Source organism: Trichomycterus rosablanca, chromosome 6 (assembly GCF_030014385.1).
Source record: "Trichomycterus rosablanca isolate fTriRos1 chromosome 6, fTriRos1.hap1, whole genome shotgun sequence".
Classification (NCBI taxonomy): Eukaryota; Metazoa; Chordata; class Actinopteri; order Siluriformes; family Trichomycteridae; genus Trichomycterus; species Trichomycterus rosablanca.
Genome location: NC_085993.1, coordinates 30557865 through 30585108, shown reverse-complemented (window position 1 = coordinate 30585108; position 27244 = coordinate 30557865). Strand labels below are relative to the sequence as shown.

The 27244-nt window shown below is 39.6% G+C and overlaps 1 protein-coding gene across 4 annotated transcripts in view; it reads right to left on the bottom strand.

Annotated features, from left to right (window-relative positions):
• inpp4ab (inositol polyphosphate-4-phosphatase type I Ab) overlaps window positions 1-26698 on the bottom strand; it is a 135021-nt gene extending 108323 nt beyond the window's left edge. For all 4 annotated transcript variants that reach the window (XR_010013161.1, XM_062997662.1, XM_062997664.1 and 1 more), the window contains exon 1: window positions 26597-26698. The gene's annotated coding sequence lies outside the window, so the exon portion shown is untranslated. The remainder of the gene's footprint in view (window positions 1-26596) is intronic.
• Between the last annotated feature and the right edge of the window lie 546 nt (window positions 26699-27244).

Below are 27244 nucleotides of genomic sequence, written 5' to 3'. Positions count from 1 at the left end.
GTCGTTCTCCACAAAACTACTCATAATGTTATTCAGGGTTGTACTTCATCATAACATTTTTAATTTTTGCTATCTTTCTTCTTCCAACACCTTTGCAGCTCCAGTTGGATTATGGGATAGATTATTGGACAGCAGTGTGCTGTGTTTGCATACTCAAAAATGGCCGCCAATACAGTAGGTCATCTGGGTACTTTTCGCGTACTGTTTAATAAATACTATGTATTTGGACACATTACCCGCACTCACATACTGCTTTTGCATACTGTTCAGTATGGAAGTATGCGATTTCAGACGCAACCTATGTGTTTACAAAGTTATGGAGTTGCAGCGTGTGCAGAATGAGGCCTGGCATTGTCTTTTTCTTTATTTTCTTTATTTATTTATACAGGAAAATTTTAAGTAACATCAAAATATGCCACATTTAAAACTGGCCTGACTTAAAACTGTTTTACAGCAGGTTCCTGTTCTGCAGCACACAAAACACAAAGAAAAACACAGAAACAAACTAACACCAAAACATACAAAATGACAAAGCATAACAACAAGAAATACAGTACAAACTCACAAACAGATGGGGGGGGGGGGGGGGATTTACATTACAAACTTAGAATCAATGATTACAAATATAACTTTCCATAAGGTATTGTTTATATCCTTGTTTAAACTGTACACTAGATGTACTCATTCTTATATTATATGGAATCTCATTCCAGACTTTGGTGTATGTATGACGGAAAGATCTATAACCATAATTATTTTTATAAGCTGGAACGGGGATAAGTACATTTGAGACCGACCTAGTGATATGTTCTTGCCTTTGATTAGACCTTGGAAATAAATCAATCAATGATGAAGAAGAATTGGTATGTTGAATCTGAAAATAAAATCTCATCGCATGAGTGTTTACATAATTCTGAAAAGTCAATGCTTTCGAATGTGTAAGAGCAGCACAGTGATGAGTCCAAAAGGGCAGATTAGTATGAATTTTATAAGCTCTATTATAGAGTTTAACAATTGGTTCAATAATTTCCTTAGTAGTAAGGGACCAAACAGGTAAACAGTACGAAATCGTTGAAAGAATCACAGCATGTAAATACGTATATATAAGAAACATTATGTGTAAGATATGATCTAATTTTCCTATAGACATACAATTTCTTATTGAGTTTTTTTGTTAAATTCTGAGTATGATTTAGAAATGTGAGAGATGATGTGAGTCTTGCTGAAATAAACACAGACTTACCAGGAAAATGTCTCACTAATTAAATTTAATTTACACTTTTGCATCAATGGTACCTTCTCACACATGCAAGTCACCTGTGCCATGACAAGATGTGGATCTTTACAGCTTTCACTGATAAAAGTCTGGATGGTCTTTTTTGGCTTTGTCAATCTTCTTTCTACTGAAGGTCATCTAAGATGACCTTAGGCCCAGAGAACTCAGTGATTTATGTATAGAGTTGATGTCTGGCTTTCTCATTGTGTAATAGAGTTTCAGTTTGCATTTTTGATGCAGTTTTAGACTGTTAAGTGACAGATTGCTGAATGACACCCAAACACATGTGGCTATATTTATCAATATATCAGTTTCTCATGCATTGTCATCTGAGAACATGAAGGTCGCGCACATTCAGAAATGTTTTCCATTCTTGCTCTACACAGACTATCTCCAGATTTCCTTCATCTTTTCACAATATTATGTATTGTAGATGATAAAAGACAGAGTCTTTGTGGATCATCCATTTATACCCAATCATGATTCCTTTACCTATTATTAGTTCACCTGTAGTTCACTGTGACTTCAACTTTTATTCTGCCTCTGTCCCAACTTTGCAATGTTGCAGGCATCAAATTTTGAATGCGCTTCTATTTACAAACTACGACAAAGCTGATCAGTGAAAACACTGGAAATCTTCTTCTTTTTATTTCATTTTACTAAATGTCCCAACTTGGACTGGAACTGTTTTTACAACTGTAGCGATACAGAGATTGTTTTATCCTCTGTATTTTGTTTTGATAACTCTAAATGACTAATCACAAATGAGTCATAAAAAAGGCAGAAGGGCTCTCAGTACTGAGCACTGTGTTTTCAGTGAGTGATGATATTGCTGTGGTGAAGGTCAATAATAAATGCTATTGCTTATCATGGTTTGTATCACCCTCTCTCTCTCTCTCTCTCTCTCTCTCTCTCTCGCTATATATACTGTATATATACAGGGGTTGGACAATGAAACTGAAACACCTGTCATTTTAGTGTGGGAGGTTTCATGGCTAAATTGGACCAGTCTGGTGGCCAATCTTCATTAATTGCACATTGCACCAATAAGAGCAGAGTGTGAAGGTTCAATTAGCAGGGTAAGAGCACAGTTTTGCTCAAAATATTGCAATGCACACAACATTATGGGTGACATACCAGAGTTCAAAAGAGGACAAATTGTTGGTGCACGTCTTGCTGGCGCATCTGTGACCAAGACAGCAAGTCTTTGTGATGTATCAAGAGCCACGGTATCCAGGGTAATGTCAGCATACCACCAAGAAGGACAAACCACATCCAACAGGATTAACTGTGGACGCAAGAGGAAGCTGTCTGAAAGGGATGTTCGGGTGCTAACCCGGATTGTATCCAAAAAACATAAAACCACGGCTGCCCAAATCACGGCAGAATTAAATGTGCACCTCAACTCTCCTGTTTCCACCAGAACTGTCCGTCGGGAGCTCCACAGGGTCAATATACACGGCCGGGCTGCTATAGCCAAACCTTTGGTCACTCGTGCCGATGCCAAACGTCGGTTTCAATGGTGCAAGGAGCGCAAATCTTGGGCTGTGGACAATGTGAAACATGTATTGTTCTCTGATGAGTCCACCTTTACTGTTTTCCCCACATCCGGGAGAGTTACGGTGTGGAGAAGCCCCAAAGAAGCGTACCACCCAGACTGTTGCATGCCCAGAGTGAAGCATGGGGGTGGATCAGTGATGGTTTGGGCTGCCATATCATGGCATTCCCTTGGCCCAATACTTGTGCTAGATGGGCGCGTCACTGCCAAGGACTACCGAACCATTCTGGAGGACCATGTGCATCCAATGGTTCAAACATTGTATCCTGAAGGCGGTGCCGTGTATCAGGATGACAATGCACCAATACACACAGCAAGACTGGTGAAAGATTGGTTTGATGAACATGAAAGTGAAGTTGAACATCTCCCATGGCCTGCACAGTCACCAGATCTAAATATTATTGAGCCACTTTGGGGTGTTTTGGAGAAGCGAGTCAGGAAACGTTTTCCTCCACCAGCATCACATAGTGACCTGGCCACTATCCTGCAAGAAGAATGGCTTAAAATCCCTCTGACCACTGTGCAGGACTTGTATATGTCATTTCCAAGACGAATTGACGCTGTATTGGCCGCAAAAGGAGGCCCTACACCATACTAATAAATTATTGTGGTCTAAAACCAGGTGTTTCAGTTTCATTGTGCAACCCCTGTATATATAGCAGGGCTCTAGTCGCACATGCGACCTAATTTCTCAATGGTGCGACTAAAAAAAATCTCAGGTCGCACCGGTGCGACCAGCAGTTCAAGGAGAAAAAAGTCTCCGCTACTCTGAAAGTCTCCCTGTGGTACAACAACAGACACACATTAGGCTCATATCATGGTCTAAACCAATCAGAGACAGTGAAGGGCGGGACAATATTGTATCGGTGATATGTGAGCGACATTCAGCTCAACCAATCAGAATGCAGCACCGGACGTTCAGTTAGTTTAGTTTTGTATATGAGACTCGCCGGACGGCCAAAGTATAAAAGTTCGGTTTCTGGAGCTAGGCAGTTTAAAGTGTTGTAACGCTTACTGAAGTCCTGACTAAACCGTTACAGTGAAGTCTACCTTGTCGTGTGCTTTTATTCCCACACATTCATCACCACACAGCAAGAGACCCGTAACAGTGGTGAGCCGACCCTCTAGTAGCAATAGGCTAATGCTAGCGGTTAAGTGCGACGATAGCGAAAGTAAAAACACAATAATATTTTCGTTAAGTAAAATATAAAAATAACTAAAAGACAGTGAAGTGTTAGAGTACATGTAATCAAAATACACAGTGAGTGCACCGCAATCGATTTTGGGAATCTGTGTAAAAGATCCAGTAAAGCCGATAATATAATGCACTTTATTTAAGATTACACTCTAACACTAGAGCCCCATACACACACACACACACACACACACAAATATATATATACATACATACATACATGAATAGATATACTCTATTATTATTGTTATAATTTTTATAATAGTGTACTATAATGAGATTATAATACTATAATTAACTGTAAAGAGCATGGGAAAACCATGGCCGTCAAAATTGTATTTGTGACTGGTTCTAATACATTTCGAATTGAAAGGATGAAAAGCACAATGCATCTATAAAACACATTACATGCCGCAGTAAATGCACTGCCCATGGGTCCCCTCTCCCCACTGCCTTTCAGCGGCAGACAGCAACAAACATCAACAGACGAGGCCATGTTGACCAGACTGTTATTTAATCATTTACAAGTCAATATTGCCTATATGGACAGCGAAAAAACAAGTGAACCTGTAAAACTAAGGTGTTAAATGCGATGCAGTTGAAAATTAGGGTGCACCTAACTTTTGTGCTGGTGCACCTAAGAAAAAAAGTTAGGCGCACCAGTGCAACCAGTGCAAAAAGTTAGTCTAGAGCCCTGTATAGCATTCGTTTTTCCAGCGGTTTGCATCCCAGCAGAGACCGAGAGTGAGAGCCTTAATGACTCGGACCAACCGTCACCTCCACAGCTTCTTTTCACAGGCCATCACCATACTTAACAAGGACTATTCCCACAAGGACTATTCCCACATTCCTCTGCTTTAACAAATGCACATGGACTTTAACAAACATACTGCACATCACACGTGCCTTCCACATTCTTCCCTTACGCACATTTGAACCTTGTTTCTTGGAATATATATTGCAGAATTTTTTATACTTGAAGTCTGGCAGTGTACTGTACTATACATCTGTATTGCACACTTTATTGGATGCTATACTGTTGTTATTGCTGCTGTGTCGTTTATTCTTTCAATTCTCTACTTGAAGTTCTCAGTGTACTGTAATGTACATCTTCATTGTACACCTTGTCTGGTGCTGTTCTGTTTTATGTTGCTGCTGTGTTGTTTCATTCTATGTTTATATATAGTAGTATACCTTTTTATTATTTAATTAGATTTTTATATGTTGACACCAGCACCAAGAGAAATTCCTTGTACATCTTGTACTTGGCGAAATAAAGAATCTGATGTATGTATGTATGTTTATATATATATATATATATATATATATATATATATATATATTTACACAGTATATATACAGTATATATACTGGTGCTGGTCATAAAATTAGAATATCATGAAAAAGTTGATTTATTTCAGTAATTCCATTCAAAAAGTGAAACTTGTATATTATATTCATTCATTACACACAGACTGATATATTTCAAATGTTTATTTCTTTTAATGTTGATGATTATAACTGACAACTAATGAAAACCCCAAATTCAGTATCTCAGAAAATTAGAATATTACTTAAGACCAATACAAAAAAAGGATTTTTGGAAATGTTGGCCAACTGAAAAGTATGAACATGAAAAGTATGAGCATGTACAGCACTCAATACTTAGTTGGGGCTCCTTTTACCTAAATTACTGCAGCAGTGCGGCGTGGCATGGAGTCCATCAGTCTGTGGCACTGCTCAGGTGTTATGAGAGCCCAGGTTGCTCTGATAGTGGCCTTCAGCTCTTCTGAATTGTTGGGTCTGGCGTATCGCATCTTCCTCTTCACAATACCTCATAGATTTTCTATGGGGTTAAGGTCAGGCGAGTTTGCTGGCCAATTAAGAACAGGGATACCATGGTCCTTAAACCAGGTACTGGTAGCTTTGGCACTGTGTGCAGGTGCCAAGTCCTGTTGGAAAATGAAATCTGCATCTCCATAAAGTTGGTAAGCAGCAGGAAGCATGAAGCGCTCTAAAACTTCCGGGTAGACGGCTGCGTTGACCTTGGACCTCAGAAAACACAGTGGACCAACACCAGCGGATGACATGGCACTCCAAACCATCACTGACTGTGGAAACTTTACACTGGACCTCAAGCAACGTGGATTCTGTGCCTCTCCTCTCTTCCTCCAGACTCTGGGACCTTGATTTCCAAAGGTAATACAAAATTTACTTTCATCAGAGAACATAACTTTGGACCACTCAGCAGTCCTTTTTGTCTTTAGCCCAGGCGAGACGCTTCTGACGCTGTCTCTTGTTCAAGAGTGGCTTGACACAAGGATTGCGACAGCTGAAACCCATGTCTTGCATACGTCTGTGCGTGGTGATTCTTGAAGCACTGACTCCAGCTGAAGTCCACTCTTTGTGAATCTCCCCCACATTTTTGAATGGGTTTTGTTTCACAATCCTCTCCAGGGTGCGGTTATCCCTATTGCTTGTACACTTTTTTCTACCACATCTTTTCCTTTTCTTCGCCTCTCTATTAATGTGCTTGGACAGAGAGCTCTGTGAACAGCCAGCCTCTTTAGCAATGACCTTTTGTGTCTTGCCCTCCTTGTGCAAGGTGTCAATTGTCGTCTTTTGGACAACTGTCAAGTCAGCAGTCTTCCCCATGATTGTGTAGCCTACAGAACTAGACTGAGAGACCATTTAAAGGCCTTTGCAGGTGTTTTGAGTTAATTAGCTGATTAGAATGTGGCACCAGGTGTCTTCAATATTGTACCTTGTCACAATATTCTAATTTTCTGAGATACTGAATTTGGGGTTTTCATTAGTTGTCAGTTATAATCCTCAACATAAAAAAAATAAACATTTGAAATACAGTGTATCACAAAAGTGAGTACACCCCTCACATTTCTGCAAATATTTCATTATATCTTTTCATGGGACAACACTATAGACATGAAACTTGGATATAACTTAGAGTAGTCAGTGTACAGCTTGTATAGCAGTGTAGATTTACTGTCTTCTGAAAATAACTCAACACACAGCCATTAATGTCTAAATAGCTGGCAACATAAGTGAGTACACCCCACAGTGAACATGTCCAAATTGTGCCCAAATGTGTCGTTGTCCCTCCCTGGTGTCATGTGTCAAAGTCCCAGGTGTAAATGGGGAGCAGGGCTGTTAAATTTGGTGTTTTGGGTACAATTCTCTTATACTGGCCACTGGATATTCAACATGGCACCTCATGGCAAAGAACTCTCTGAGGATGTGAGAAATAGAATTGTTGCTCTCCACAAAGATGGCCTGGGCTATAAGAAGATTGCTAACACCCTGAAACTGAGCTACAGCATGGTGGCCAAGGTCATACAGCGGTTTTCCAGGACAGGTTCCACTCGGAACAGGCTTCGCCAGGGTCGACCAAAGAAGTTGAGTCCACGTGTTCGGCGTCATATCCAGAGGTTGGCTTTAAAAAATAGACACATGAGTGCTGCCAGCATTGCTGCAGAGGTTGAAGACGTGGGAGGTCAGCCTGTCAGTGCTCAGACCATACGCCGCACACTGCATCAACTCGGTCTGCATGGTCGTCATCCCAGAAGGAAGCTGACGCACAAGAAAGCCCGCAAACAGTTTGCTGAAGACAAGCAGTCCAAGAACATGGATTACTGGAATGCCCTGTGGTCTGACGAGACCAAGATAAACCTGTTTGGCTCAGATGGTGTCCAGCATGTGTGGCGGCGCCCTGGTGAGAAGTACCAAAACAACTGTATCTTGCCTACAGTCAAGCATGGTGGTGGTAGCATCATGGTCTTGGGCTGTATGAGTGTTGCTGGCACTGGGGAGCTGCAGTTCATTGAGGGAAACATGAATTCCAACATGTACTGTGACATTCTGAAACAGAGCATGATCCCCTCCCTTCGAAAACTGGGCCTCATGGCAGTTTTCAAACAGGATAACGACCCCAAAAACAACCTCCAAGATGACAACTGCCTTGCTGAGGAAGCTGAAGGTAAAGGTGATGGACTAAACCCAATTGAGCACCTGTGGCGCATCCTCAAGTGGAAGGTGGAGAAGTTCAAGGTGTCTAACATCCACCAGCTCCGTGATGTCATCATGGAGGAGTGGAAGAGGATTCCAGTAGCAACCTGTGCAGCTCTGGTGAACTCCATGCCCAGGAGGGTTAAGGCAGTGCTGGATAATAATGGTGGTCACACAAAATATTGACACTTTGGGCACAATTTGGACATGTTAACTGTGGGGTGTACTCACTTATGTTGCCAGCCATTTAGACATTAATGGCTGTGTGTTGAGTTATTTTCAGAAGACAGTAAATCTACACTGCTATACAAGTTGTACACTGACTACTCTAAGTTATATCCAAGTTTTATTTCTATAGTGTTGTCCCATGAAAAGATATAATAAAATATTTGCAGAAATGTGAGGGGTGTACTCACTTTTGTGATACACTGTATATCAGTCTGTGTGTAATGAATGAATATAATATACAAGTTTCACTTTTTGAATGGAATTACTGAAATAAATCAACTTTTTCATGATATTCTAATTTTATGACCAGCACCGGGTTTTTTTGCTTTTGGGTTGCTTCCTTGCTATTTAAAGTTCAGGACATTTCGTTCTACATAAAAAACAGGACGCAAATTAGCTACTGATTTCTGCTGTATAAGGTTTCAGTAATAACTTACTGATGCAAATAATCAGTAAAGCATAAACCATAGATCCTCAAAAATCCTACCTAAGAGTTATTTCCTGTTAAGCTGAGCCCCAAATCATCAAAACAATTATTTATCTTGGAAACATTTACATTTACATTTTCAGCATTTAGCAGACGCTCTTATCCAGAGCGACTTACAGAAGTGCTTCTATAGTGAACATTTCATTTCTCAAGTTTAAATAAACAACAGTCGAAGAACACAAATCTGCTAAAACCTGTTAGAACCAAAGTGTTTTTTTTTTTTTTTTTTTTTTTTTTTTTTTAAACCATGGAAATCTTTTTTTCGTTATAATTGTTATGTTTTCACAAACTTTAACTTTATTTCATTTGGTGTATTTAATTATTCATAAACAATATTGTATGTGGTTGTGTTTTGATGTCTGTCCAGCAGAATGCGATAGAGTAAGTTATTACAAGTAAAATAATATAAAAAAAATAATGATAACCAATTGTCAACCATGGTCTATTATGCTATTATGCAGGCCTGCTTACCACAAAGATCCAGGTTTGAATCTCAGCTGTGCTATCAATCGACTAGGCATCTACACAGACAAAACTGGCTATGCTTGGTGGGGTAGCCAAAGCCCTGCAATGTATTGGCACCCTGTTTTTATAAACAAGTAACACTCCTTGCAAAAAATATGTGACTTTCCTCTTCAGTTCATCCCACAGGTTTGTTGTGGGAATTTAAGCTAGTGAGCTGGAATGGCCAGGGCCAAAACTTGGTTCTGTGGTCAGTGAATTAATTGTGTTCGTTTCAAGGTGTGCTTTGGATCAGTGTGCTGCTGAAGGGTCCAACCAAGGGTCCAACCAGGGCCAGTGATAGCTCAGTGGTTAAGGTACTGGACTAGTAAACAGAAGGTTGCCGGTTCAAGCCCCGCCACCACCAAGTTGCCACTGTTGGGTCCCTAAGCAAGGCCCTTAACCCTCAATTGCTCATTGTGTTCAGCTCATTGTGTAAGTCGCTTTGGATAAAAGCGTCTGCTAAATGCTGAAAATGTAAAAAAATGTAAACCATGTCCCATTTATGCTTTCTGGCTAGGGTAGTCAGGTTCAGAATCAGAATCAGAATCAGATTTATTGGCCAAGTATGTGAATACACACAAGGAATTTGGTTCCGGCTGATGGTATCTCTCTAGTATAAATACAGTATACTTAAGCAATAGAACACGAGAGGGAGTGTGTTATCACCTTCGGTTCGTGCCTGCGACCAAATCACAGCCGTGATGTTATTCGCGATAACACACAACCTCGAGTGTTCTATTGCTTTTATACAACAGTTTTTACAAAATAAAGAAAGAAAATAAATCAAAGAAGCCCTGAATTTCATATTAAATATGCTTTAATATTGACAATACCTTCCGCCAAAAAGTAGTTCCACAACGAAAATAAAGTTTAACACTACAAAGCAAACATCCCAAGTTGCAAAAACTCATTTCAGGGAGGTAGGAACAAGAAGAAGAAGAGGGCGAGAACCTCCGAAGGGAAAAAAAGAAATAAAAAAAACCTCTTGCACACACCAAAGGCTATGGATGAAAACAGAACTACTAGGGCTTAACTAACTGTTCGCGTTACAAACACATTAATGTTCCCTAAATAGTGCACTAGATTGTGTATCAGATCATGGATATATGTTCCCTACATAGTGCACTAGATAGTGAATTAGACAATTGGTTATGTTCCCTACACAGTGCGCTAGATGATTGTGTATCAGATAACGGATTTAAAACGCGACCGGGGAAAAAAAGGCTGTGTCGCTGCGTGCGCGTTTGTGTGCATGAAGCTTGTCGTTAATGGCAACGCGTCAGCAGAGTAATACCATTGTGGTGTGAAAAGACCGTGCTGTTATCACGAATATCAGCACGTTTAGAACGCTTCTCAACCAATCAGATTGTAAGGTCGGAACTACCTGTTGTATAAAAGCAATGTATACATTAAACATTAAACACAAAAATATACAAACTATAAGACTATATACAAGCAATATATAGAAAATGTATGGACGTGTGCAGATATGTATGAACAGTATTCAGTGACCAATGTATGTCAATATAAGCAGAGGTACACAATATATGGTAACATACCAATGGCAACATACAGTAATATACAGATAATGTAAGTAAGCAGCGTGTGGAATATTTACAAAAGTAATAGTTAAGTGCACAGCATGTAGGATGAGTACTACAATATTTAGACAATTGGCAGCAGGTGCATATTGTCACGATGAGGTCTGTATTGTCAGTCATTTATTGCAATGTAATTTCTGGTTTATAATTGTTCATTAAACCATTACAGATTCACCACTGTGCTTTACAGTGGGTATGAGGTCTTTGTTTCTACATCAGTACATTTTTGTTTGTGGCATATAACATCTAGCAAATTGTAGGCATTTGAGTTTGGTGGTCCTTAACAACAAATGCTTCTGGCAACCTACTACACAATACTTTTAGAGCCAGATACTTCACATCATTAGTTGATTTAAACTTTCTAATTATCAATTCGATTAAAAAATAATTGTAATTATCTTCCTGATAGTGGAAATGGTTATTTAAACTTTTCTTGTAGCCACTGCCTAATTTGTGCTTCTCAACAATATTTTGTTGAGTGATTGATGTATTGTCTGTTTTTTCTCACAGTGATTAAACTAGCCCTGTACTTAACTAGCAGTTAAATAGTTAAATAGCAGTTTAATTAAGCTTTTTAATTAAGCTTTTTAATGTAAGAGAGTCACACAAAATGTTCTGTAGTAGACATTTAATTAATAACAGTAAACACGGAGAGATAACTGAGAAGAGAAACTTACGCTTCACATAAAAACGAATCAACTCATGAATCAATGAATCACTTATAGCGATACTGTGAACAAAGCGTATCTTCTAAAGGCACAAACACACACACACACACACGCACACGCACGCGCGCGCTGCTCCGGTTTATCTTTACTGTGAGGCTCTTTTTAAGTTTATTTACTGCTAATCCCCCCCCCCCCCCCCCCCCGATCGGAATCGGCTATCGGCTGATGTCCCTGAAAGGAGATCGGAGATCGGAATCGGTGCCAAAAACTCCGATCGGTCCATCTCTAGTTTTGACATTTTACAAAATGTCCCAACTTTTCTGGAAATGCGTTTGGCTTTTAGATTTCACTCATTAGAATTTCTAAGGGTGCCTAGAAGTGCGTAGAAGGAGTCATATATCAAGGAAAACGCATCAGAACGCATTAGAACGCATCAGACTACAATTTGAAGTGGGAAATTGGGATAATCTGCCTAAATCCAAGCTCACAAAGCTATGACTTTAATTGCTGCCAAAGAGGCTTCTACAAAGTTCTAAATAAAGGATCTGAAAACTTTTGTGAATTAAGATTGAAGATCTTTTTGAAATTTTGTGAATTTAAGATTTTTTTAGTATTATTATTTACAATGGAATAATAATAAAGGTGGGACGAAATTTTTTTTCATTCAAACAACACAAGATCCACTCTATCCTTTATCATCGTCTTGTCTCAGACCTTGGCTTACAAACATCTTCTTTCTAAAATGCCGGTGTCGTGGAAAAATAAGATAAGATTATAAATGAAAACAAAGATTACAGTTGACTAGATTGGAGAATTTATTGGCACGATCGTGGGTTCTTACAGCAGTGGAATAGCTGAAGAACAAGGAACTGTGACCCTCCCTTTATACTGCTCTAGGCACATCACATTGGGTGTTGGACTTTGGATCCTCCATTCTGTGGTAACTGTTGTTTCTTATCTGCTTACAACAGATATGTTGGTTATCTCTGTACTTTAAACTTCCAGCCACATCTCAAGCAAGCACATAACTAGGGATTTAATGCACAAGCAGCATAAAACTAATATTCAATCGACATTAGTAAGCATAACATCTAATTTTACAGATACTGATATGCAGACTGACTGTAAAGTTCCTCCTACACATAGTGACAATCCATTTTTCCCTGGTTTCCACATCAGAGAGAAATGTATGAAAACTAAGTACTTTACTCACTAGTGGCTTGACACAAAGGCACACAGTAATGATCAGTTGTTAAGCTATCAGTTTATTAAAACTTTATTATTAGACATTATCACAAACACACTGCAACAGTGTGGACAGCAGAAATGTTTCAGCTGGCTGAGAATTGACCATACGTATACTATATTGCCAAAAGTATTCACTCACCCATCCAAATAATTGAATTCAGGTTTTCCAATCATGGCCACAGGTGTATAGAACCAAGCACCAAGGCATGCAGACTACTTCTACAAACATTTGTGAAAGAATGGGTCGCTCTCAAGAGCTCAGTGAATTACAGCGTGGTACCGTGATAGGATGCCACCTGTGCAAGTCCAGTAGCTACTAAATATTCCAGTCAACTGTCAGTGGTATTATAACAAAGTGGAAGCGACTGGAAATGACAGCAACTCAGCCACAAAGTGGTAGGCCATGTAAAATGACAGAGTGGGGTCAGGGGATGCTGAGGAGCATAGTGCGCAGAGGTCACCAACTTTCTGCGGAGTCAATCGCTACAGACCTCCAAACTTCATGTGGCCTTCAGATTAGCTCAAGAACAGTGCAGAGAGAGCTTTATGGAATGGGTTTCCATGACCGAGCAGCTGCATTCAAGCCTTACATCACCAAGTGCAATGCAAAGCGTCGGATGCAGTGGTGTGAAGCTCGCCGCCAACTTTTTGGGAACAGTTTGGGGATGGCCCCTTCCTGTTCCAACATGACTGCGCACCAGTGCACAAAGCAAGGTCCATAAAGACATGGATGAGAGAGTTTGGTGTGGAAGAACTTGACTAGCCTGCACAGAGTCCTGACCTCAACCCGATAGAACATCTTTGGGATGAATTAGAGCAGAGACTGTGAGCCAGGCCTTCTCATCCAACATCAGTGTCTGACCTCACAAATGAGCTTCTGGAAGAATGGTCAAAAATTCCCATAAACACACTCCTAAACCTTGTGGAAAGCCTTCCCAGAAGAGTTGAAGCTGTTATAGCTGCAAAGGGTGGGCCGACATCATATTAAACCCTGTGCTCTTCACAACTGAATTAAAAATACCCTCCTTTCAATAATAAGTGTGGGCTTGTGAGTAATGTGGGCTAAGCATAAAGCTAGGCAACATTTCCCAACAGGAACATTGCATTTTAATTGTATACCACATATTAAATCCCACATGAATATTTAAAGTCTTTCTAATTAACATTTCTGTACACTATGGACATTACATGTATCAACCTGGTTCCAAAGTAACAATACCAAGGTAAAAAAAAATAAAAAATCTATCAACCAGTGACTCTGCTTTTTCTAAACAGTGTATGTAAACAAGGGCCTAGTTTAATTCTGAGAAGGGGGCAAAATAAATACAATTAAAGCATTTTTTAGGGTGGTCTAGAGCCATCTTTTCATGCTGGAAGAATGGCCTAGTTAACCTAATACAACCTAATCTAACCTAAACCTTAAATCTTCTGTTATTCTTACTTTTTTATATAATATTTTTATTTATACTTTTTGTAAGCATTTGTTTACAGTTGTACTATTAGTATCATTAGTATTATTATTAGGGCAGCACAGTGGCTTGGTGGGTAGCACTGTCGCCTCACAGCAAGAAGGTCCTGGGTTCGATCCCCAGGCGGGGCGGTCCGAGTCCTTTCTGTGTGGTTTGCATGTTCTCCCTGTGTCTGCGTGGGTTTCCTCCAGGAGCTCCGGTTTCCTCCCACAGTCCAAAAACATGCAGTCAGGTTAATTGGAGACACTGAATTGCCCTATAGGTGAATGGGTGTGTGTATGAGTGTGTGTGTGTGTCTGCGTGTCTGCCCTGCAATGGACTGGCGCCCCGTCCAGGGTGTTACTGTGTATCATTGAAAAGCTGGGACAGGCTCCAGCTCCCTCTACACCCTCCCTCCCCCGCACGCAACCATATTTGGATAAGCGGTTAAGACAGTGAGTGAGTAGTATTATTGGCATTATTAGCAAAACTGTTTACAGTCTTATATACAGTATAAGCCCCAAGACTTGACTTCTAAAACCGTGTTAACATTGATCTTAATGCTCTAGACAAAACCAGGTTTCAGGTTGTAGCCCACTATGCCACTCCCAGTTAAAGGATGATGTTCCCAATTCACATAGGCACTCTGCCAGTAATATTGGAGGACTGCAATTTATGTAGAATTGTTTGTTACAAATCTGGTACATAACAAAATGCACAATACTTTAAATAGAATAGCTTTTTTTATGCATTTTCCAATCCACCAATCCATTGCTGGGTCCCATCACAAACATAGCCAATAATGTCTGTAGGAAGATGCCTGACGAGCCAGTAGAGCCAATAGAACCACTAAAAATTCAAACCCTGGAACCCAGCAAGAAAAATAGTGGGTTAGCGTAATATATTAAGTGCTGGACTAGTAATCATAAGTTTTCCGGTTCAAGCCCCACCATCGCCAAGTTGCCACTGTTAGGCCCCTGAGCAAGGCCCTTAACCCTCAATTGCTTGAACTGCATTCAGTCATAAATGTAAGTTGCTTTGGATAAAAGCGTCTGCTAAATGCTGCAAATGTAAATGTAACAGAGGAGACATTAGGGCAGACTTTAGTAGCCTAGTGGTTAAGGTACTGGACTAGTAATCAAAAGGTCACTGGTTCAACCACCATCACTGCCAGATTTCCACTGTTGGGTCCTTGAGGAAGGCCCTTAGCCCTCAATTGCTTAGACAATATACTGTCACAGTCCTGTAAGTCGCTTCAGATAAAAGCGTCTGCTAAATGCTGAAAATGTAAAATATCACTGCACCATCCAAGCGCCTGTTACACCAAATGTGTTATTACACTTTAAACCACTTGTAAATGATATTGATAAATGTCCAGCCATTGCCAACCCTGCCCATGTTAGAAACGTGCTGGGACCTCTGTATTATCCTGTGCATGTGCGTACGGTAAATAAACTGTAATACAAATGTGTGCACAGAGGCTAAGATGTAAACTGCATGTGTGCACAAAACTCCATTAACCACACTGCTACATCCCTAAACCCTATCCACAAATCACACACAGGTGAGTGGTGATCTAGTCCAGTGGTTCTCAACAAGGTCTCAGTGAGCCTATAGGGGGGGCCCCATTACATTTGATAAAAAAAAGTTAAAACGAATCACACATAATAGGACAGGAAAATCAGTAGGTTGTTGGTATATGGAAGATTTCTTGTGATGTCATATAGATCTATTTGAAACTGCCTGTAGTCTATTTCAGGTCTTGAAGAACGCACACACATTTGATTTGTCCACCACAGACTATGAAAGATTCCGTTTCAATTGTTGAAGCAGATCCTGCTGAAGTAAAGCAAGTTGAGGAACCACCAGTTCAGAAATAATCCCACATCGTCAACCAAAATTAGAAAATACCAAAATATTTACTTTCATCATGGATTCGGCAAATTTCCCATGAGGAAGAACACAAAACCTCACTGAAAGGCTTAAGAATAATTTCATAACCCATGTCAAAGGAGGGGCAGAAAATTGTTTTCGAGCACAGGGCTTGGGGTGAAGTTTCTTATAGAAAAAAAGTTAAAAAACGCTGATCGAGTGAATGAATTAAGTGTAAGTCTTTACATCACAGATATAGGATTGTGTTTCAGTATTCCTGGAATAACACAAAAGCTTACTTAAATCATAGCATGTACAAATATTTAGCCAATACGCTGAATATGTTTTCAGCTTTCAATAATCCCTCAAAACTGCCTAATCATTTGAATCAATAATTGTGTTCATGCTTACGTTTGCCCTTGGCTTGTCTCAGCTTTCATGTGTTAATTGTGCTATTTTTTGTTCACTTGCGTATTTGTTCTGGGTCTGTCCATTTGTACAGAGTTTGGTATGTTTGGCAGCATTTAGGGCCAGGCACAGACCTGGTTACTGATCTCTGGTCTGCCAGAATCTCTAAATCTCTGACCATACTGTGTAAATGTAATCCTCTTTTGTAGAAATGAATAGATTAATGATTAGGTGAACATTTCATGTTACTTTCTAGTGTATGTTTCCCACTGGCAGGTTACAGCATGCTGTTAAAACACCAGCGGATGGGCCAACGGATGGGCCAAGAAATTAACTAGCGTGCTAAGCGGATGGACTACAAGGTTGTTTATTTTAGCACAGGGAAAACTGAGATACAGGTTTTAGTGTACTTAAAATAGATATACAGTATAATCGTTATATGATATAACTGGCTAGAAACTCTAAAGCTTTCATTATTTTAAAAATTGCCTTTGGGAATAAAATAGATTAAATATTTATTTAAAGCTATGGAATTATATAACAATTAGGTAATATTTAAAATGATTTAATCAATGTGTTGTTAATTACTTTTCAATATTTTATCATAATTTACTAACACTGTGATAGTACTGAGATATTCATTAATTTATTCACTGTTTGTTTGTTTGTTTATTAGGATTTTAACGTCATGTTTTACACTTTGGTTACATTCATGACAGGAACGGTAGTTACTCATTACACAAGGTTTATCAGTTCACAAGGTTATATCAAACACCGTCATGGACAATTTAGTATCTCCAATTCACCTCACTTGCATGTCACAACACGCAAACACACACCAGAGATGCTTACAAGTCACAAAATACAAGTCTGAGTCAAATCACAAGTCTTTAAGCTAGAGTCCAAGTCAAGTCACAAGTCTTTAGACTAGAGTCCGAGTCAGGTCACAAGTCTTTAGTCTAGAGTCTGAGTCAAGTCACAAGTCTTTAGACTAAAGTCCGAGTCAAGTCACAAGTCTTTAGGCTAGAGTCTGAGTCAAGTCACAAGTCTTTAGACTAGAGTCTGAGTCAAGTCACAAGTCTTTAAGCTAGAGTCCAAGTCAAGTCACGAGTCTTTAGGCTAGAGTCCGAGTCAAGTCACAAGTCTTTAGACTAGAGTCCGAGTCAGGTCACAAGTCTTTAGTCTAGAGTCTGAGTCAAGTCACAAGTCTTTAGACTAAAGTCCGAGTCAAGTCACAAGTCTTTAGGCTAGAGTCTGAGTCAAGTCACAAGTCTTTAGACTAGAGTCTGAGTCAAGTCACAAGTCTTTAAGCTAGAGTCCAAGTCAAGTCACGAGTCTTTAGGCTAGAGTCCGAGTCAAGTCACAAGTCTTTAGACTAGAGTCCGAGTCAAGTCACAAGTCTTTAGACTAGAGTCCAAGTCAAGTCACAAGTCTTTAGGCTAGAGTCCAAGTCAAGTCACAAGTCTTTAGACTAGAGTCCAAGTCAAGTCACAAGTCTTTAGGCTAGAGTCCAGGTCAAGTCACAAGTCTTTAGGCTAGAGTCTGAGTCAAGTCACAAGTCTTTAGGCTAGAGTTTGAGTCAAGTCACAAGTCTTTAGGCTAGAGTCAGAGTCAAGTCACAAGTCTTTAGGCTAGAGTCCGAGTCAAGTCACAAATCTTTAGGCTAGAGTCCAAGTCAGGTCACAAGTCTTTAGGCTAGAGTCTGAGTCAAGTCACAAGTCTTTAGGCTAGAGTCCAAGTCAAGTCACAAGTCTTTAGGCTAGAGTCTGAGTCAAGTCACAAGTCAATATAATACATTTCCATAACTAGAAGGTACCAGTTAAAAGCTTAAACTGATACGTTTTGTTTTCATCGCTAAACTAAAGCGCGTGATCAATCACAGCACAGCGGCCAAAATCCAAAACACAGCAAAAAAAAAAATCATAACCACTGCTTACCTTAGCTCATGTTCTTCCAGATGCTATTGAATTTATAACCATGTGTCCCATTAGAAATATAATCCGTTATTTTGTAAATGTATGCTTATAATTAAAAACCTCCAAACTTTTCCTGGTTGTGAAGTAAAACATTAACTCGTTAGAAAGCCAATCAAGCGTTTCATTTACACGTCATCTGTGTGACGCAAACTGAATCACTGTAAAAAAAGAAAAGTGCAGCCAACTTAAAAAAAAATGTCAACTTATTAAGTGAATTATTGAGTAAATCTGCCCAACTCAAAATATTAAGTTAAATGATAAGTCCACTTAACAAAAATTATTTTGTCCATAGAATCAATTACAGAACAAAAGCTATCACAACTTCAAAAAATGAGTCCAGATGCTTACATAATATTTTAAGCCAAAGTTGTAAAGAACAATCTTTATGAAACAAGGTGAGCATTATTGAAAACCTTTATTAAACAGAATGGGGTAAAATACAATATGCAAACAACAATATGCAATTTAACAGCAAAATAGCCTACTAAATAACTTACTAAACAACCTATTACTAAAAATTAGCTAGCTAGCGCGCTAACATACCACCAGGAAACAACCAGCTTTACTCTCTCCCCATCAGTTCTGGGCTTGTTTTACATTTATTTTCACATATTTCTCCAGCTAATATTTCTACAATAACAATAGCTTCATATTCACAGACCTTTATCCGCTGATGTAAATGACTTTTTTTACTCTATGCTAGCGATCTCTCAGAAAAATGCTTAACCCCCTACCGAGACAGGGAAACCCCGTAGCAAATGCCACTGACCTGAAGTGCGCATGCGTTAACTAAATTAGTTAGTATTGTGGATCAGAAACGTACAATTGTAAGTTACATCAACAAAGAGAAATTAGTTTGTAATAAGTTCGAGTGGAATTTGTTGAAATTACTTAATATGACATGTGAACTCTACCTACTAATTTATTTTAGTTCAAATTACATTCTTATTTTAGTTTAGAGAAGTTTGAAAGTTGGCTTTTTTACAATGTACAAATAGCAGCATTTCTTACAAAAAATTTAAATCAGAGAGTCTGATTGGTCCAGTAAGCAGTCATTCAACCATTAGCGCCAATTCTGTAATTAGCATTCCATTCACCCAGTTGTTCCTGTCAAGTGCACTACGTAGGGTATTCCACCATTTTAAGTCAGATTCCAAACCAAAGGTAACGAAAATGTTCAAATGAAGTGAACTTCAAACTGTATAGGGAGTAGGGAGCGACGCTTTATCACTATGCCGGAAGCTGGTTGTAACATTTACCCATTGCGTGCGTTGCGGGTTAAGACGGCCGGAGCGTTATTAGAGAGCAGAAAATGACATGATCAGAATGATGTCGGATCGACATTTCATTCATCTTTAATAATAACTAGCAGTAATGTGAGAATAACCAGTGAACGTCCAGAAACGCTGCACAATCCACCAAAAACACAAATGCAGCTCGTTAACTTTTACACCGTTAATCACAAACAATAAAACACCACGTGATGACATCACAAACCGGCTGTACGATGATAAAATCAGGTTTATTCCCAGATGACATCACAATATGATAGACGGCTGAGCTTCACTAATTTGATAGTTTAGAAAGTAAAGAAACGCTCAAAGAAATTTCAGTAACAAGACGCTGTCATGTACGTGATGACATCACAAGGCATCCGAATGAATTCGTTTAACCTGCTTAAGGTCTCATAGACAAGATCATGTGATCAGTGTGTAGGGAACACAAGGGCACTCAGTAGGAACCTTGTGGCCAGGGACTCTTGTTGTTTACGAGTCATTTTTTGCAAGTCATGAGTCGAGTCCGAGTCATTTGAAACGAGTCCGAGTCGAGTCTGAAGTTGCTGTTTGTGCGACACACATGCACACACGGCAATTTTAGTAGCTCCAGTTAACATGACTGCATGTCTTTGGATTGTGGGAGGAAACCAGAGGTTTGATTAGGGGGAGGGGTGGTGTTGATCTACTGGATGATAAAAGGACTAGGTAAGGTTACCAAGCTGCTCCAAAGAAGTGATGTGAGGAACAAATGATCTGAGATCTATCAATGCTAGGGATGAAACGATGCACCACAAGACAGTTAAAAATCGATTCACATGTGTAACGATTCAAATCAGTTTACATGTATAATGAATCGATATTCACTTTAAACAGCGCTATTCACCTCGCCTGGTTGACGTCACTACAGGGTTGCGAGATTCGGAATTTTCCAGCCAAATTTATTTATGTGAGGATACTTTCTTTATTTGTATTATTCATTTATTTATTTAATGTGGGATTTTTTTCATTTCAGTTTATTTTACACAAAAAGGGAAATGTGCAGCATTGTTTTGCATAGTTTGTACCTACCTCAAAAATTAACGGGCATTCATTATTTAGATAAATAAAAGATAAGCACAAATACAGAATTTTATTGTATTTTTTAAGAGAAATAATAAAAGAAAACTTCGTCATAATTTGTCTTCAATTTAATTTTGTTTAAAAAAAAATCGGGAAAAAATCGTATCGTGAACCCAGTATCGTAAATCGCATCGCATCGTGGATAGAGTGTATCGTTACATCCCTAATCAATGCTAAAAACGGACCAGAGAACGTAATCCTTTATCAAGTCCACTTATAATGGGATTACAAAAGCACAGAGCTGTTTTATTTCAATAGATCTTGCAGTACATAACCAAAAGTATTTGGAATCTTTCAAATTACTGAGCTCAGGAGTTTCAGCAACATCTCTTGCTTACCCACTGCATGTATAAAATCAATTCCTTTAAATAAATGTCATGCCTCTTACTAAATTTACTATGGAAACTGTTGGTAGGCCTGCAAGTAGCAATTATTCTGCTAATTGATATCAATTTGCAGATTTTTTCTCCTCTAGCTGCTCTTGTATTAATAGGTCGCCACATTAGATCTGGTCCACATACCAGACTTGGTACGTTTCTTTTTACACCGACTGCCCTTCCTGACACAATCCTTCTATTTTTTATCTACGCTCGGGACCAGCACTACGAGTGCACTGACAAGAGCACCTCCCAATGGCTAGGCTGTTTGTTTCTGCCAGCCCCTCACCACCCCCAAATCAAACATTAGCTAATCATGTTCATGGAGACAACTGACTGGTTTACAGTACCACTGAGAGTCAAACCCTGTATATCCAGATGTCAGTAGAAGTGGGCTAGTGTACTTTAATTAGGAAGTTTTTTATATATAAATAATACATTTTAAAAACAGAACATTTTCATAATTTTAATCAAACATGCAATGTCCTTACAATTACAATGCAGATATACAATAAATGTATAAGTAAAAGAATGTTGCACCCAACAACGCACCCGGCCATCCACGTGATGTAAAAGAAAACGTGATTCATCAGACCAGGCCCCCTTCTTCCATTGCTCCGTGGTCCAGTTCCGATGCTCACGTACCCATTGTTGGCACTTTCGGCGGTGGACAGGGGTCAGCATGGGCACCCTGACTGGTCTGTGGCTATGCAGCCCCATTCGCATCAAACTGTGATGCACGGTGTATTCCTACACCTTTCTATCAGAACCAGCATTAACTTCTTCAGCAATTTGAGCTACAGTAGCTCGTCTGTTGGGCCTTCGCTCCCCACGTGCATCAATGAGCCTTGGCCACCCATGACCCTGTTGCCAATTTACCACTGTTTCTTCCTTGGACCACTTTTGATAGATACTGACCACTGCAGACCGGGAACACCCCACAAGAGCTGCACGGACCCAGTCGTTTGCCATCACAATTTTGCCCTTGTCAAACTCACTCAAATCCTTACACTTGCCCATTTTTCCTGCTTCTAACACATCATCTTTGAGGATAAAATGTTCACTTGCTGCCTAATATATCCCACCCACTAACAGGTGCTGTGATGAAGAGATAATCAGTGTTATTCACTTCACCTGTCAGTGGTCATAATGTTATGCCTTGTCGGTGTATAATAAATTCTAAAAATGTTTAAGAAACAAACAAAAAAATTTCATTATTTTAATCAAACACGTAATGTCCTTACAATTATAATGCAGATATACAATAAATGTATAAGTAAAAGAATGTTGCACCCAAGCATTTAATGTTTATGTAGAAAAGACTATACAGTACTATACAGTATAACTGTTACACTGTCCAAATTTTAGTTCATATCTACATACTAACACAGATAGACTTATATTTACCCATGAAGTTCTCATGCACATTAGTTTTGCCAACTAATAGGCAAAAAAGTATTTTTGATAGAGTACCCAGTGCCCAGTGGGATTGACCACAGCTCATTAGGAGACATCACACTTCTACTGTATACTTATGTTTAATTTTTATTTTTTGTTTTAACACCACTTTATCCTGGTCAGGGTTGCAAGCTGGTTGGTTTAACTGGAATCACTGTGTGCAATGCAGTAACACACACTGCACACTTATGTCGGAAAATAACAAACTATTACAGCCTGAATTATTCATTACTCACACTATAGCACAAGCCGTGCCCTAAAGCAGCACTATTCTAAATGAATGGTTTTATTTAATAGTGTCTTAATAACTCGTAACTTGTTAGCGCTGTTGCTAATAGCAGTCAAGATGAATTCTTGAATGACCCTATTTGGCTACACAGTAAGCCACACAGCAGTATGTAGTGCATTTTAGTATAAACTAGGAGTGAATTTGGAATTCGATGTATGCTAGCATGACCAAGACAATTCATCAGCAGTTTCATATAACTGCATTTCAATACGATGACTAATTAATAATTAGGGTTGACGGCAAACATTTTTAAAATCTATTGTAGTCAACTTAGCCAATTACTTGTCTCAACCCTTGTTTAAGCATGACTGCGCCCCCTGTGAGTTTGGCAAGTTCAGCAAAGGAACTCCAGTGGCCGGCCCAAAGCCCATATGACTTCTACCTATTAAACACTAAAACAATGGATGAGTTCCAGATAATCTTGTTCATCTTCACTGTCTGACCTACAAGTATTCTTGAGCTGAACTTTACACAGGAACACTTCAAAACCATAATGAAAGTCTATTCAGACAAGTGTTAAAGCCACACCTGGCTATATAGTCCCTTAATGTTTGGGGGGAAAAAAATGCAACTGTGACTAGACATTATTCTAATTAGTTTAGATCCTCGTGTTCAGGATCATGTAGCAGAAGCTGTGGTGAGTAAGCCTTGCACACAGGGTGCCTTGTTTTCCTTTCAGCTGAGTATAACCAGCTCAGGTTCCCCTGCAGAGTCAGAGCAAGTGCACCATGTTTCTCAAGCCACATTTCTCATTTACCAGGCTTATGCAACAATCTGCCAGCCTACAAACCACAGACAGAAATCTAACGTCAAAGTAAAGATGTAGCAATGTACCTACAATTGAGGTCAGAATTTTGCATACACTTGTAAGAGACACTATGGCCAAAAGCATCAGGGCACACCCTTTAAGTATGAGTTCAGGTATTTTAGACATTCTGTGCCATTCTTTTAATCATGACTATGCCCCAATGCACAAAGCAATATGTAGTTATACATACACCGTTTCTACACTCACTGTCCATTTTATCAGCTCCACTTACCATATAGAACCACTTAGTAGTTCTACAATTACTGAATGTAGTCCATCTGTTTCTCCACATGCTTTGTTAGCCTGTGGTGTTCCTGTGGGGGTCCTGACCATTAAGAAACAGGGTGAAAGCAGGCTGAAAAAGTATGTAGTGAAACAGATGGACAACAGGCAGTAATTGTACAACTACAAAGTGCTTCCATATGGTAAGTGGAGCTGATAAAATGGACAGTGAGTGTAAAAACAAGGAGGTGGTTTTAATGTTATGGTTGATTGGTGTAGTTTAACAAGTCTGGTGTGGAGTTACTCCAGTAGTCTACACATAACTGTGAATTCAACCCCCATATTTGGGAAAAATGGGAAAGTCAGTTATAAACTTGGTCTTTTAAGTTTAACATCAGTGTTTGTTAGACTTCATTGGCCCAAATTCCCACAGACACATTCTAAAGGGGTGCAGGTTGTTATGACTTTTACTTTACTTGGGATGCAAAAATGCCTCTAAGAACAGGGTTTGATTTAAGGTGCATGACCCCCAAAACCAATGCGACCTTCAGTCAGATAAAGCAGTAATATCTGAACCATCCAGAAAGGTGGTGCAGCTAAAAGAGAATATGCAGCACAGCAATATGGTTCCTAAGGTCAGGGGTTTGACTCTCAATTTCAGTGACTTTGTTTTTTGCCTGTTCTGTTTGTGTGGGGTGTTCCCCCCCCCCAAACATGTGAAAGGTTGTCTGGCTGCTCTATAAAGTGGACTATGATTGGATAATGAAAGTAGATCAATGATTGAATTAATTAATTAATAAATTAATATGCATGTCACTAACACTGTGCAGGGTGAAGGGCTTTGCAAGTTCTTCTGGTACATCAGTTTACTCTAGGGTTGCCAACCGTCCCGTAAAATATGGAATCGTTCCTTATTTGGAAACTAAACGTGGTGTTCCGTATTGAACTGATACAGGACGCGCTTTGTTCCGTATTTTTATCAATGGGAGAGAAATGCTGCAGATTAGACTGAGACGGGGCGATATGTATGAAACAGAAGGAAACTGCTGCTACCGTGGGAATTAGAAAGTGTTTGGTTATTATTTTAAGTAGTGTTTACTTTTAGTCTTAGTAACGCCATGTGTGCACAGGCATATCAGCAGCATAGTAGCGCAGTGGGCAGAGCGCAGCACGCATATTTTTCCGCCCTAGGTTCGAATTCGGCTTAGGGCGAAACTAAAGTAACACAAGCAGGGTCGGTGCTAGGGGGCGCTGGGGTTGCATGTCAGTGTGAAGATGGATTATGTAAATATGTTGTTTGCACTATTGAGAAAAAATTTTACATGATGTTATTTATCCATGTTGTTTTGCCTAAAATATGGTTCTGATTTATTATTATAAAGAATGAAAATAATAAATGTTAAACAGCCTTAATAAAACATTTTGATAATGTTCCTATGACGGTGTAAGACCCGTTATATTTTTTATAGGTGCAACCCTAACCGCCTACCCCCACCACACCCCCGCTCAGGTAAAGACCCGCCAACCCACCCCCCACCCTATGCCTTTCGCCAACCCGCCAGCCCAGGGTGTTCCTTATTTCCAGTTCTGAAAGTTGGCAACCCTAGTTTACTCCCACTTTCCAAACATGTTTGTTTATTAAGATTTTTTAACGTCGTGTTTTACACTTTGGTTACATTCATGACAGGAACGGTAGTTACTCATTACACAAGATTCATCAGTTCTCAAGGTTATATTGAACACAGTCTTGGATAATAGTTTAGTGTCTCCAATTCACCTCACTTGCATGTCTTTGGACTGTGGGAGGAAACCGGAGCACCCGGAGGAAACCCACGCAGACACGGGGAGAACATGCAAACTCCACACAGAAAGGACCCGGACTGCCAACTGGGGATCGAACCCAGGACCTTCTTGCTGTGAGGCTACAGTGCTACCCACTATTCCACCATGTAGAATGTAGGTGAATTGATCTTTCAAAACTGCTTCTAAGTGTAGGTGACTTGAGTAGGTCAATGTGCGAGTGTCTTGCCCTGCTATGGACTGGCGCCATATCCAGATCGTTCAGTGTCTCCGCGACCTTGACCAGGACGAAGAGGGTTAGCAAAAACGAAAAACGAATGGTCATAGTAATGGTACTATGGACGTACACTGATACCCTGCATGCTGTGTAGTCTGTTTCGGTTTCTCTCTAGTTTGTTGATCAAACTCGCCCCCGAGCATCAGTGACAGTGGGGATCTGGACTTGCCTCCCTAACTACAAGCTGTCTTCAAGCTTCATGTTGGACTGAACCACCTTCTCATGTTCTTCCAACCTCAAAACGAATGCACAGAAGTACCGATCTCTTTGTGGTTAAGTTTTTTGATGTTAACATACAGTTTAAGCATTAAACACAGCAGCAGAAGCATCGCGATCAGCCAGTGTTTACATGTTAGTTACCAAGTTTACCCTGTCTGCGCACATCTCTACCAACCACACACAGCCAGCACTGCATCAGCACAGAACACGGCTCCAAAATACGCTTTTACATATGCACCACAAATGACTTCTACTTACATGTTAGCAGAAACGCAAAATCAGTCCATGTTGCCGGTAAAAGATCCGGATCTGTTTATTTCCTTGAAGACATATTCCACCCTGCGCACCATTCTGCCTCCTGTCTGCTGCCTGCCTGTACCGCCGCAGAGCCACGCCCCGCCCCTCACTGACACATACTCCGCCCCCTTGCGCACGTGCATTCTGCGACTAACCGCGTGCCGTTTACACCAACGTTGTGACGTCATAATATCTATATACAGTAGAGTCAGAGTCAGAGTCAGAGAGGTTTTATTGTCATTTCAGCTACATACAAGTACATATTGAAACGAAACAGCGTTCCTCTAGGATCACGGTGTAACACGGTACAAAAAGTGCAAGACAAAACAGTGTAAATACAAAACAGTGTAAGTACAACAATAAATACAAAAAATCCTATAATAAATAACTACAAAAGATATTCATATCTATCCCTAATCTAAACAAGTAATTAGAAGACAGGACTAAAGACAAGTGTTAGTACATGATGGTGAATAGATGGTACAATGGTTCATGAGGTAGTGACATGTTGTACATTAGCAGCGTAAAATTGGCAATGGAGCCTAAAAAGTAAATAAGGTGCAAAAATACAAAAAGACTTTTCAATATTTGAATAAACAGTAAAATTGG